Source organism: Aphelocoma coerulescens, chromosome 11 (assembly GCF_041296385.1).
Source record: "Aphelocoma coerulescens isolate FSJ_1873_10779 chromosome 11, UR_Acoe_1.0, whole genome shotgun sequence".
Classification (NCBI taxonomy): Eukaryota; Metazoa; Chordata; class Aves; order Passeriformes; family Corvidae; genus Aphelocoma; species Aphelocoma coerulescens.
In genome coordinates, this window is record NC_091025.1 from 5,448,677 (window position 1) to 5,463,458 (window position 14,782).

Sequence of the window (14,782 nt, forward strand, 5' to 3'; positions counted from 1 at the left end):
ATTGATTTTTAAATCAAATTGTATTTCATGAGAGTTCAAGCACTCACCACTAGAAGCTGTAATCTTGGAACTTTAAATATGGATGCTGTAATTCCAGAATGTCACATGCTTTAAACATTGAAATATAAACCATTGCCATAAGAAAACATTGTGGTTTAACCCCAGCTGGCAAATAAACCTCACACAACTGGTTTCTCCCTCTTCCCCCACCAGTGGAATGGGGAAGAGAATTGGAAGAATAAAAGTGTGAAATATTGTGGGTCGAGATAATTTTAATAGGTTAAGCAAAAACCACACAAGCAAGCAAAGCAAAACAAACCAAGGAATTCATTCACCACTCCCCATGGCAGGTAGGTGTCCAACCATTCCCAGGAAAGCAGGGGTCCATCATGCCATCGTGTGTAACAGTGACTTGGGAAGACAAATGTCATAACACCAAACATCCCCCCTTCCTTCTTCTTCCCTCACTTTTATATGCTGCAATATGTTTCCACATGCCCTGGAATATCCCTTGGGTCAGTTGGGATCCGCTGTTCCGCTGTGTCCCCCCACAATCCCTTGTATCCTGCCCTATCTCCTCTCTGGTGGGGTGAGGCACAGAAAAGGCCTTGACTCTGTGTAAGTTCTGCTCAGAAATAACAAAACATCCCTGAATTATCAACACTGTTTTCAGCACAAATCCAAAACACACCCCATACAAGCTACTATGAAGAAAACAAACTCTACCCCAGGCAAAACCAACCCAGAAAATAAAAGGAGTATACATAAAAATGTATTAAACATGACAGCACCATTAACAGCCTTGTTTGGAGAGAGGAAGTTTTTTTAACAGAATACGGTATTTGCTGGTCTCTACTGTATCGTTCCAGCATGATGTCAGGATTACATTTTCCCTGGAAGTGTGGATCGGGCTTTCCCCCATCTGACATCAGCCACGTTTGTATTACCATACTCAGCTGAGACACCAAGGTGCAGGATTTCAGCTGGCATGAATCCAACCAGATCAGCACTGCAGAGCCAGCTGAGCTTAATTGAACTGTGCTGGAAACCTAAAAGTGAAGAGGCTGCCAGGGAAACAACACAGGTTCCTGCAATGGAGAAGACCCAGTGACAGGAGAACCTCAAAATGTTTTGTTCTGCTAAGTTGCCAAGGACAGCTAGGAGTCCAAAACACACACAGGACTCATGGGTAAGGATCCAATAGTTGCATATATTTTTGTGTTCAGTTAAATTACCCAAATGGCCTGGTTCAGCAGAATGTGAGCTGGGAGCGCTCAGGGAAACATCTGTCACATGAGATGTTTAGTTAAATTTAGTTAAACTGTTAAATATCACCACTTTTATAAGCAAAAGAACAGAAAGTCCACTTAATCCAAACCACCTCACATTGTCTTCAACAAAAACAGGTTTCCTCTTTTATCCCTCCCCCTTTTTTTGGGGGACTTAAATATGTCAGTTGTTTAAAAGATGTGACTGCCCTTATAAATGTATCGAAGATAAGCTAGGTTGTAAAGGATTCAGGTTCATGAACTGTGTTTATACAGTCTATTGTTTAGTACTCATGAATAATTGATTCTTGTCCTTCCTGCACAAATATTCAATCAGATACCATTCAAATTGATAGCAGGTGTCTGATCTAGGAAAAAATGGCAATGTTCTTTGACTGGAGATGTGATTGTAATACAACTCTACTCCAGCCATGGGGTACAGAGAGGAGTGTCACACATTTCAAATGGGACCTGTTGAGAGGGAGATTTGCTAATTAAAACAGCATACTGTGTAATTGTCTGGTATGTTTTGGGTAAGCAACCATCCCAAAAAAATGCTTATTGCATTTTATTTTTATGTGTGAAATAGAGGACAGGTCATAATTTTTAATAAAAATTGCTTGTTCTGGTGAGACGTTTGGTTATGCAGACAAGAATAGTTCTATATAGTCTGTAATTCCATAGGATCCTTACATACTCAATATTAAAAATCTGACTCTGATTTCCCCAAGACCATGTGATGACCAGGAGACATAGAATAATTGCATTATGTGATATATTATTTAAGATCCAGTAAGAAGGTGCCTGTTCCTTAAAGCACAGATTATTTTCCAATGAATTACAACTTTCCACTGCTGGTAGCTTCCTGTAAGTCGCTGTATATACTGCAGGGAAAAAAAAAAAAGTGCATGGAAATAGAGGAGGGTGCAGGACCTGCTTTTGTATCCTTGAACCTTGGAGCACTGTTCATTTCTTGCTCAGGGACATTTGTGGCTGTGAGCAAAGCATGCCTGATATGGAAAGAGGAGCTGCAGAGTTAATATAGATATCTAACTGGAATTTTGCTCCCAGGCACATGAAAATAAGTCTGAGGAGTCAGAGGTCCAATATGTTCCAACTCAAGCAAATACAAGTTTGATAATTTAATTAATCAAGACAGAAACCAGTTCTAAGTTGGGGTTAGGAAGTACCCACTTAGGACATGGGGTTAAGGTATAGACCACTTGTGATTAATTGATATTAGTAGGAACTCCGGAAGAGGCACTGAGCAAAAACGTAAATTGTTTTTATTTTTTGGCCCCTATCATGCTAAAAATGTTCCTGTGGGAGGCCTCAGCCTTTGGAAGGGTGTGGAAGAGCAGGGACATAGTGCTCACGTGTTTTGCATCAGGGACCCAAAGCACTGTGCTATGAAGAAGAAAAGTACTTCAATTCCTTCTCATTCTTGCCCAATCCACGCTGCAATCTGCAAGGGTGTTTTTAGGGTCACTGTTTTTACTTTGTTGTGCTGCTTCCCCTGTGTCCTCCCACTCCTGAGTTTAATGCTTAAAGACTGATAATTGTAAGCTCTGAAAATTATTTTCTGGTTGCTAGTAATGACAGTTTTCCATATTTCATTATTTACAGGACTTTATATTTACATCTTCTTTTCTATCAAAATGGCTCTGTAGGTGTCGAAAAGAAGTTCTGTTATATAGCATTAATGTCCATTTCTGTCTTTGAGCATACACATTTGACTACCAACATGGAAAGATAATGTTGTTTACAGGTTGGGTATGAACATTGGTTCAATGAATGGTTGGTCACAGCAGGATGAGAGTTTTTGTAGTCCTGTTAGATTTAAACATTTGAACCAGGCAGCTGTTGGCACTGCATAGTTCTCCCACATTCTTCAGCTCACTAGCAATCATGTATTTCCAGAAAATTATTTCAGCCACTTAGTGTTAGCTCTCGCTGTTTATTTGCATCTTAATTGTGGCTGGCAATTCTTGGGGGATATCAAGTACCCGCCCCCATGTCTCTCTCAAACCTTCAGACCATCTTACAACCCTCTGGTGCACTTGATGCATCCTTTAGAACTGTCTCACAGCTCTCCATGTACTTGTTCCATGCCATCCCCCAACACCAAGAGACGTTCCAGAAAGATGCAAGTGCCAAGACGTATTTCTGAGCGCTTTGCTCTTGTCGATTGAAAAGCCCTTATTTGGTTTCTTATTCGGGTAAAATGTTTCTTCTCTAGAGCAGCATAAAATGTAGAAGTTCCTTTTCTTTTCTCTTTTGAATACTAAGCAACTGCCTGTTTGTGAAGGTTCAAACAAATGCTTTACTTATACTCTGTCTGCTCAGCACTCCGGTGCACAAAACCCAGTATTTTTAGGGAGCGCAGACCCTGAAGCCAGTAGCACACTAAAATGCTCAATCTTCCATAAATATTACCCTTCCCCTGACCTTCCTTCATTTTCCATGCTGGATTCCACTTCTGAATCTATTCATTTTGAATAGGCAGCAAAATCCTTCCCTGGAATAGACAACACAGATACACCTTGCCAGCTGTAGCAGTTCGTAATGTATATATATTATTGAAATATTGGCAGTGGTCTCTGAAACTACAAACAGAATTAGTTGTACCCAGAGAAACATACTTACTTTCAGTGGCCCAAGTAGCCAACAATTACGAAAAATATCCTCCTCCTTTCTATAATTTCAGAAGATATTATAGTCTTTAGTGCACAAGTGACATAACACATGAATTGGCTCTTCATAAAGACTTCTTTTTCCCATGGTACCTTATAACTATTCAGATGGGGCAGCTCACAAAGACAGCAATTTCTTTCTTTTTTTTAATTAAGGGCATTTAATGCTTGCTAAAGGTTTCAAGTTGCCTGCCTTCTGTTACTAAAGTTTCCCTTCAGCTAAGCACAAACCTGAAACCCATCCTGCAACCACCTTATTCACATGTGGAACCTTACAACTGCACTGATGTTTCCAGTCCACTGCCAGAAACACGGTGGGAAAGTGGTGGCAAGGCTGGGACCAGGTCCCTGGCTCTGGTTCTCACTTCTCACTCCTGTTCCTTGAGACATAGAAGGAGTGACAGCTGTGTTAACTGAGGTGTGGCCTTGCTGTGGTATCTGTGAGGGACTGCAAGGGTGATACTGTGGGAGGAGAACAGAGAAGGGTAATTTTCTTGCAACTCAGAAAATGGCATTTGCATTATTTTTTCTGGCAGTCTCTGCACTCCACCTCAGGAGTTATCCATACCTTACAAATTGTTGCTTGTATCAGTGTGTTTACAACTTTAAGGTCTCTGAAGAGCTGTCATACATACCAGTTTTTAAATGCTTATAGCTTATTTAGAAGTGATGTGTATTTACAATAATCAAATGACTGTGTGAATGATATGCTGTGCACTCAAGGAGCAACCAGGTTGGGACACCTGTGGAAGAGATGTGTTGAATAGAAGGAAACATCTTGAAATGAGCATAAAACCCCAAAGTGAAAGCTTTTGGAGACCTGGACTCTGCTGGTATTCCTCAGCTTTGAATTCTTCCTTTTTTTCTTTCTAACAAGCCAGAATTTGATGGTGTATTCCTTGCACTGCTTTGATGAGATAACACTTGGTAGGAAAACTGACCTAATAACTGTCAGCTGCTGGAAGGTATCACTGACCTCCCCAGTCTCTTGCAGTTGCACACTCTGGCATCTTTAGGAGTATCTTTTCCCCCTATACTTATTTTTCTGGCAATTTAACTCCATGAATTTGGTCATTCTTGAATGCGCAGAGCCAGGAAGCAGAGATGTGTATGACCAAGTATGTGGGGCACTGCCTGACCTGGAGTGGGAACTTTCACCTATGGATTTGCTTGGAGTGGGAAGCTGGATGGCTTCTGTAAATTCAGTTTGAATTTTTAGCTGTTTTGCTCTCTAGGAAGTTCTTAGAATGAGTCCATCAATCATTTCATTTCATACGAATGAACCACCAGCATGGGTTTCTGCTCAGCAAGTGCTAAATTATATTCTGAGAATTTTAGAGGATGAGGGAAGCCATAAACATGAGAAAAGTGTAAGTGTTCTATGTACCTTTCTAAAAGAAGCAAAACAAGGGTTCTGGAATTCATAAGCCAGTCAGCCCAATCACTTTTCCTGAAAATACACTGGAACAAGTCTTAAAAAAAAAAATCTTTCTAACTCTTCAGATGATAAAAGGGTTGTAAAAGATAATATAAGATTGAAATGATTTGTTCTCAGCAAATCCATCTGATTTCTTTCTCTGAAAGACTAACTAGCCTGGGGAAAGGGGTAAGATGTTGCTGAATTATCCTAATTTCAACTTTTGGTTTTGTCACACATAATGTCTTTGTAGAAAAAAAATCCAGTGGAGTGTGCACAGCTAAAGAACTGCACTGGGCACCATATTTTACATATCAAGAAAGCATATTAAATTGAGTGGAGTGTGACAGGAAAATCTGAAATTTATAGAACATGATCTATGAAGAAAAGTTGTGGGAACTGATAAACCTACAGAGAAATCATCATGATAGTCTCTCCAATATGAGAAAGTTACGCAAAGGCTGGTGCTTATTGTTCTCCCTCCACTTGAGGGAATTTAAAAGAAACCAATTTAATTTTCAGCCAAGATGCATTAGGATGACTGGGAGGAAAACTTTCTAACCATGAGGGGAATTGAGTAATGATGCAGGCTTCATCAGAGTGTTTCCAGAACAGGGTAGACAGATGTTAAGGGGGGGTCTGGCACTACTAACGATTCCAAGGCTGGGGAGGTCCTACCTAGGCCCAGGTTATTACCTGGGAACAGCAGCCCAGGAGGAAAGAGTAAAAGCTACTGCCAAGAGACTAAGAATGAGCAGTGGTTTTAGCAGATGGTGATAAATAGCTCTTTCTTAGAGATGGGGATGGTATTGCTTTCTAAAAAAATAAAGTTCTTTCATCCTGAATTGATGCTGATGTATACATTTTAATATATGTAGGAAAGCACAATGTAAAATGTTATAAGGAGACAGCATGCTAGTGATAGTCTATCAGACTCTGTTTATATATTGTGATAATAGGCCTAACTTCTTATTTTAAACATCAGTTACACTGTGATCTAATAAAAGATTAGGGTTTTCTAAAGTAACTTTTACTAGATTTACATACATTTTTAGTTCAAATACAAATTTTTGTAGGCCTCCTGAGAACTTACAATAATAGGACAGGAGAGAATGATGCAGAATTCATTTTAATTTGCTTGTCTTGGAATGCCCTTTGCTGTTTATATTACAAATTTCAATATACATCTCAGAGGATCAGAGCAAGTATAAATATCTATACCAATTTTAAAATGTACCATTTTTAGAACCTGTCATATATTTTCTGGTAAGGCATACTATTCATCATCTTCTGAGGACCATTTTTCTTAGAAATATGTAAAAGCATGTATATGGCTAATGTACAGCATCCCAAAAGCTGTAGCTGGGAACATAAATTAAGCCCAAAGTGCTCAATTTTAAATGTACCTTGCTTTCAACAGCAGTTGGCTGTCTGGATCTGAGAGTGCTTTCAAATATGAATGAGATGAGTTTCACAAAGTTCCAAAGAAGTTGATAGCTATTATTGGGCTTATGTCTATTATTTCATAATATCATCCTCCAGAGAAAATGCTGATATTAAGATTGTTCTGAAGGCTAAACTGAAAATCTGGTTATGTGTCTAAGGTAATTTAAAGGTTTATTCTCTTTTTCCCCCCACCTCCTTACCTTCTGTAACTTCTAGTACTGAAATAAGCAGCAGAATGACATTAACATCATAAATTTTGGTGCATGGAAATTTTTACAGCTTTTGGTCACTCTCAGGGAGTCTTTATTCTGAGAAACATACCCAGACAACGTGTTCTGAGGAATTACTCAGTTGTAGGATGTCACTTTGGTGTGCTGTCACTTGGCTGTTCTCATTTCCACTTGCTCCTTGGCAGTGACCTGTCTGCAGTCTCAGCTGAGTGGACTTTAAAAGTTTCTATCAATAACAATGCGCAGAAACACATGAAAGGAAATATAAATTACTGGTAATGGTGGCGCTCAGGAGTGCTGAACCTTTAGCTCATTTATTGAACAGTTAAATATTGCCACTTTTGTAAGCTAAGGAAGAAAAGGAAACCACACTAAAACCTCAAAATTCTCATTTTGTCTTTCATAAAAGCACTTGTTTGCTCTTTCATCCCCCATCCTCCCTGCCATAGAGGTCATCTATGGTGTGTCTGCTGAGATCCTCAGCAGCCAAAATGTATTAGAGCTGCCATGAAGTTGATTAAATTGACTTAAAACATGTCAAAAATGGCTGGCAGACCACTACTGCTGGGTTATTTTATGCTGTGTTACGGACTTTAAACAGTTAAGAAAACCAATTGGCATCAAGCAAGCGTACAATACCATTTTCTTGTGTAATTCTACCTGTCACGTTTTTATTTCCCATTTCATTCTCATCTTTCTTCATAATTGGATTCAAAAATACTAAGCTGCAACTACTTGTGCAAAGGAAGATGAGAGGCAGACCTTGAACAGATCAGCGTGTGCATTAGGAGCTGTGCGCTGTGAAAAGCCAAAACCAGTTGGAAAGTGATGATTCAACCAGGAATGTACAGCGTGATAGATGGAATGGACTGGGAGGCCAGAAAGAGCTGAGTTGTGTGGCTGAACTGCTCCAATGGTCACTGTGTTTTACAGACCAATGCTTGCACCTCTGTATTGGGCAGTCTGTTGAGGAAACAGCAGTAGCCATAAAATACTCAGCAATATCCTATATATAACAATGAAGATTTGAAGACAAGGACACCAGGTTATGTATTTCATTCTTTTGCTTTACTAAGAATGTGAAAAACAACAAAAAGCAGGTGGCCAGGGCGACTGATGTAAAGTCTCTTTTGACAGAGATTGCATTCCAGCATTTTTAACAACTCATTTTCCCCAGGGTGGGGTGATGAGGATGCTCTAAATATTCCATGGTTATTTTTTTAAAAAGACATGCAGAGCAGGCTGAGAAGGTCCTATTTGCTTATCTGATGCACTTGAAAATCCTCAAGGCACATGGATGAAGGCACTTGTTTATGGGCATCATTTCCAGATACACTTTGCAATCAGTAATGTTTTCCTAGGAAGCGAAGTATTGCATGATGTTCTGTGGCTGTGAGTAATTCCTGCAGTATGTATCTGGTGGATTTCTGATTTTTTAAGGAAGGGATGGTCTCTCCTTATTTCTAATAGAAAAAAATATATCAAACATTCTGTTTACAAATATTGATGATTAAAAGGAGTGTTTTCTGCCTTGGTCAAATATAATAGGAACATTTGGGAAATTTTTATTTTTGTCCTTGTGCTTTTTTAGTCAAATACGTCAACTATTTTTGGCTCTCATTTCTGTAATTTTGCTTCAGCAACTTGCATTGACTGCACTGCAAGGATAAGAACCTTGTCCTTTTTTTGCACCCTGTTTCCCTATGTGGTATGGAACTTTGGGGTTCCATACTTTCTGCATTTTCCATGACACCAACATTTGATGTTGTTTTTTCTTTCTGACTTTGAATATCCCTGGATCATTTATGCTTTATTTAGAGCACTGGAGTTTTTCCTTCCCATCCATCCTTAAACTTCACCTCTGCCAGAGAGGGACTTCATGGGACTGAAGGAGGAGATGCTTTCCCAGCATCAGAGTGGAAACTGGTTTATTCCAAATCCATCTTTGCCTTGTCTTCTGGGGTTAAGAGGAATGTCCAAATGATAAGTCTCCTCTGTCAGTGATAAGATTTTCTTTGTTGTCTTTTCTTGCATTTAGAAGTGTCTAAACAACTTAAAATGAATTAAAGGTAATAAAAATATCCAATAATTTGTGCCCACATCCAGATAGTCTGACTCTGCAATTGCTCATGTATTTTTTGGAGGTGATTCACTTCTAGAATTTCTTTGACCCCTTAACCAGAAGAGAGGGACAGACTGACACAGCCATAGTTACAGCTCAAGGTCAGTATAATTAATATTATTTCATATGCAGCTTTTAATTCAAAGAACTTGAGGAGTAGGATCCCAGTTGATCCAAAACTTATAACTCAAGCGTATGAAGCCAGGAGGCAGCTGCCAGAGCTAAGGCTGAGAATGTACTTTAGTGTTTTTCTGAACTGGGGAGCACTCTTATTCCCTCATAATATAATATTTTGCACAACCCAAACATGTAGGTCAAGAGGCCAGAAAATTAGCACCGAGTTATAACACTCGTGTAAGGGAGTTTGATGAAAATTAAACCTAAAACCATTCATATGTTTTAAATGGTTTCCCTTCCCTCCATTCATGCAATGATACAGAACAGCTGGTAATGAAACCTGGCTGCATATTTGTTAAACGGGAACAGATTACTAAATCAAATTTGTTGACCAATTTTCAAGTATGTGGCCTTGAGATATTAAAACAAACAAAAAAAAAGTGTAGGGGGTGTTGCATTGCCTAAAGAGAGAAGGGGTAACAGGCCAGTGATAGGAACATTTCATGCTGGTGGGATTTGGAGGGGGGGAGGGAATCTAATCGCTGACTTTCGCGTGAGTACCCAGCTAAAACCTCAGGGAATTTTATATAGTGCATGTTGTCAGTATTTTAATCATCCACAGCTGTCAAAACTCTTGTAACCCGCCTCTTCTATTTAAAATGTGTCTTCTAGGCATAAAATAATTAAAGGTGCAGGACCATAAGGTAGGCTCAGAGCTGCTGCAATGTGACAAAACTCCACATATGAAAGGCATTATTTCAGGAAGTTTTAAATATAAATTTTGTTTTGTCAGAAGGCTGCAGGGCACACATTTTCTATACTGTCAAGCTTGATAGTAACAATATTTATATTTCAAATAAAAAGATTAAATTGCAGTCTTATGTGTTTCTGGTTTTCACATAGTTTTTACCAGTGTATCATAGTGTTCCATATCAGTGTGTCATCGAAACTTTTTTTTTTGCTGACACCAGTTTTGCTTTATTGTAATATTAAGTCTTGTACTGTCAGTCCCTGAATTGAAATAATGAGGGCAGACAGTGGTTTAGTTGACTAGCCTATATCTTCCCTTTCCTCCCCCCCCAAAAGAAACCCTGAAAACAACACAAAATAAAAATGAATTCATTCAGAAATGCAGTTGTAAAGACAGAGATTTGGAGCCTACAGATATAAAATGGCTCTGTGTGTGTGTGTGTGTTTGCACGTGTGTGCTTGTGCAGCCTTGTGTTTGCTGTGTGTCATCCTCGTGCCCAAGACCCCACCTTGCAGAGTGGCCTTCATGTGCCTACCAAGTGATGTGTGCTTTGCAAAAGAATTAAAAGTTAGCAGAGAATATAGATGGAAAAAGAGGGGAGGGCAGCGTAATTTCTGAATATTTTGAACTTTATTTGTTTGTTTTTAATATTAAAAGAACTAACCCCAAAAAAGAGTGTCTCAATCATTTCAAGCTGGCTGGCTGGCAAGGCTTTTGTGCCACTGCTTTTTTTCTGTTAGTTTTGAACTTTCTGCTGGTGCCCATAGGCCCTTCTCTCTTCATTGTTCTGAGCTTGAGCCCTGGGTTGGGCTGGTGTCATCTGTGCAGCATCAGGGCTTGACAGAACAATGGGGAAAAATGGGAAGAGGTTCTGACTCAGGCTCATGTTGGAATGGCCAATTGGAGTCACTGGGGCTGGGTTTGCTCCTTTTGGGTTGAAATCTGAGTATTTCATCACAACTGTTTTATGGAAGTTTGGAACTGGCAAAATCTTTCTGTGCTAATTCCCCAGGTTTTTGCCTCTGTGTGATGGTGAGGATTTTTTCCCCAGTGCCTGACAGTGCCGGTTGATGGGTAACAAGTTCTCTGACCATGATGTGTTTGGCAAACTGGGCTTATCAGAAAACTTATTCAAAATTTGGGTGTTACAGAAATTCTTCCAGAATTGCTATCACCCTAGGAATGATATGGGATTCATCTTCTCTCTGTGTTTCTGCACATTGGCCCTTCTTTCTGTCACTTTAAGCCTTTGGTCTGTCATTTGGCTAGTCATGATTCTACAGTAATGAAAATTTTTATTTTCTTACAATAAAATGATATTTGAAGGGTTGTTTTGTTTTGATTTGTTTTTAATTGCTGCTGATTTACCTCAGTAAACATATTTTGTTTCCTTCTGTAACCAGCCAAGAAGTTTCTGGTCCATTGTAGAAATTAGCTGGAAAGCTTCACAGATTATGTGAAGCACAAGATGTTAAAATATCAGTGAAAAAGGTTGTGTTAATTGAGGAACAGACATGCCTTTTCCACGTATACATCTGTGTCTCTGTACACAGAGCTCCTAAATGCAGGATTAATCAAAATAGGAACAGTAGGGGAAGATATTTAAAAGTAAAGTTATGTACAAGTAGAAGACTTTTGTATGGAAAAGGAGACAACAGGTGGCACTACCCATTCTGTACTCACAGTCTCATCTCAGTTAACACTCCCAGACACATTTTTTTTCCATTTTGAACTGATGGATATACAAATCAGGCTATTGCAACACACACATCTCAAATGAGAGAACCCTATTCCAATGGAAACATCTGGTTTCATTACACCAGGTAACACCTGCATGAAATTACATCTGTGTGGAAAGGCCTTTAACAGAATTTAGTAATTAAAGTGAGGCAATCTAATCAAAGAAAGGCATAGAGAAGGTGATACATGAAGTTTTGTTCTCTGCCATGTAAATAAACTGCATTAGTATATTGGGTCTTTCAAGAAACAGTTAACATCAACAGCTTGCAATCGAATGGATTTCATGTTAAAAACAGCCTTCCATATTATATCCCCAATATATATTCTGATCTTCCAAACAGATCTCCAGGGTGCTGTTTGGATTTATTGCACTTAATAGCATATTGTTTGGAGTGTACAATGTGTGGGTCCAACTGAGTTTTACTGGGGTATTCTGCGGCTCAATTTCCTTTCAATATGTAACTGTGTCCTTTTCAAATTTTGCTTTAAAGCCTTGTGCAGACTTTGCTTTATACCTTATCAACTGGTTTTCAAAATGTCAACGCTGACCTTGACCTGAGCATCAGCAAGGAGCTCCCCCAGAGGAGGAACATGGAGCCTGGGGGCTCTGTGGTGGTTGGGGGTTTCTCTGTGTGTTGTCACTGTGCTGTGTCTGAGGCTGGAATCACCTCAAAGCTGAGCTTCTGGAATCAGTTCTTAGTTCTCTTGTCATTCTCAGGAAAGGAGATGGTTTCTCTGTCTTGGAGTAGGTTCTGTGTCAGCCCTACATAGTGTACAGGCACTTCTGGCTTTTTTTGCCTGGGATTTTACCATCTGGCAGTGTCACCTGGAAGGCATAAATAAAGCCATTGTTTCAGGGGTTCTATTAGGGGCTGCATATATTTTTCTTGTCAGAAAGTATAGAATAATGGATCCAGCAGAAATCACAAAAAAAAGGCTGCTACTGTTAGAAACTGATAAAGGACAGCATGGTTAACACTCCAAGCTTTAGGATGAGTTCCAGAAATTCTTTATGGGGCTGACAGACATTTTTTCCCATACTTTTTTTTTTTTTCTCTGAAAGCTGATTTTTTTGGCCAGAGTAAAAAAAAAAAAAAAAAAAATTACATTCTAAATTTTCATCTTGGAAATGAATGCCCTTGCCAAGATTAATAAGTTTTCCAAAACTTCCCTGGAGAGAGAATAATCCTTGGAGCATAGCTGGAAGTCAAGGACTCATCTTGGAAATCAGCTTTCCAGTAGGGCATTTCCCTGCCTGCTTTTGAAACAGCATATTGTTAATCACCTGACCTTTGAACGAGTGCAGCTGATTTGTTCAGGCACTTTCATCCACGTTAATCCAGATGTGCCTTTTCAAACCGTGTTCCTCCTGTTGGTCGATCGATGTTCTCAGAATCCCTTTCTGCACACGTGCCCTCCAGGGTGGGCCACAGAGCAGGGCAGGATTTGGGTGAGCTGGGAGGGAGATGGGAGCCCAAAGGTCACCTTGCCAGCAGTCTCCTGTTTGAAAGGGGAATGTTTTACACTGGCTGCCTGTGCTGATTGCTGCTGCTGCTCCCTTTTGCTACAAGTTGAGGGCCAAACACATCTCTTTGTGTGTAACCTGTAGGTAGAGCCAGGAGCAGCCTACGATGTCTCTCTTGCACAAGTGCTTTCAACATGAGGCCATTTAATGCTTCAATCAGAGTCAAGTGAGTGCATGGAATTTTGGCTCCACAATACCTCACAAAAGTCTTTGCCTCCTTCTCCAGCAGCTGTAAATACAGTTGAGATAGCATTCCCTTGCTGTTTAAAAAGGCCAAAAAAAAAAAAAAAAAGATAAGAAAACAAAGAAGGCAGTGGCAGTAAACTTTCTGCAGAGATTTAGCCTACCAAAGATTTAAAGGATTGACATTTGCATTACATTTTTCCCCCACCCAGTCCTCCTCATTAGCTGGATATCTTTATTCTCTAAATATTTACCACCTAAACCAAATTTACAGTTTAATTTGCTGCATAAAATCATTTATTGACTGATAAAGCTCATTACTAAGGCCTAGCCCAAGCTGTAGCCTGCCACGACAGTTTTAATTCTTGTAGCAGCAGGCTACTGCAGGAGAAAAACAATCCTGTCATGTTAACGGCAGGGGTCTGAATTATTCAAATACACTAAATCCTCCCAGAACAGTTCCCCTGCTCATAATTTGTCTTTTCCCACCAACAATTAACTAGCAATATTCAAAGTTAACAATGCCAACTCTTTTGAAATCTCAAGGAAAATGGAAATATATACATGCAAGAAACGTATTTAGAGAAGAATACATTAAAAGAGCAATGCTGGGAGACTTCTAGGGAATATAATCAGTTAAATGGACCCACTGCTTTCTCTAGCCCAGAAGGAATTTGCTGGATATTTGTGTGTGTACAGATGGGTTTGATGCTGAGTTCTGGTGTCAGGTGGCACAGATGCAGAGCTGCTTACACCTGCCAATGGCTTTTTCCATGGCACTCCTGATGGCTGATGTTTGTCAGTTCTGTTGAACTCAGAGAAGGAGTTTCCTCTTCCATCTCCTCTCTTCTGTCAGAGCTTTTGCTGCTGTCATGATTATGAGTTATTGTAAATAATTGCAGTACTAAGTGTAGCATACTGGGGCAAAACCATGCAAATGCTATGAAAACAGTGAGAACAGAGATAGGTTGCTGGTACAGATCATCTCAAAGAAGGTGAAGGTCTGAACCTGTTCCAGTTAGGAGCATCAGAGCTTTCTTTCCATGTCAGCCCACAGAATTTAGGCTGGCAGGTGGTCTTTACACAAATCTCTGATTAAGGCAATTTACAAAGCCAAGACAAACTGAGGCTGTCTGATCTGCTTTGGTTGTTGACCCACTGACCAGTCTGGTCTGCACAATAGGGTCTTGATGTTTTTGTAATTTGTCTTTCTTACCAGCTCTGTTGGATGATGGACCCTCTCCTGCATCCACAAATAGCCACTGAACAGAGAGGGGTTTGAGATCACTC

The 14,782-nt window shown here is 39.7% G+C and overlaps 1 long non-coding RNA gene across 2 annotated transcripts in view; it reads left to right on the forward strand.

The window, feature by feature from the left end:
* Nucleotides 1-1,096: 1,096 nt before the first annotated feature.
* The window catches only part of LOC138116897 (uncharacterized), a 179,779-nt gene continuing 166,093 nt past the window's right edge, over nt 1,097-14,782 (forward strand). For both annotated transcript variants that reach the window (XR_011154390.1, XR_011154391.1), the window contains exon 1: nt 1,097-1,189. This is a non-coding gene — a long non-coding RNA (uncharacterized lncRNA). The remainder of the gene's footprint in view (nt 1,190-14,782) is intronic.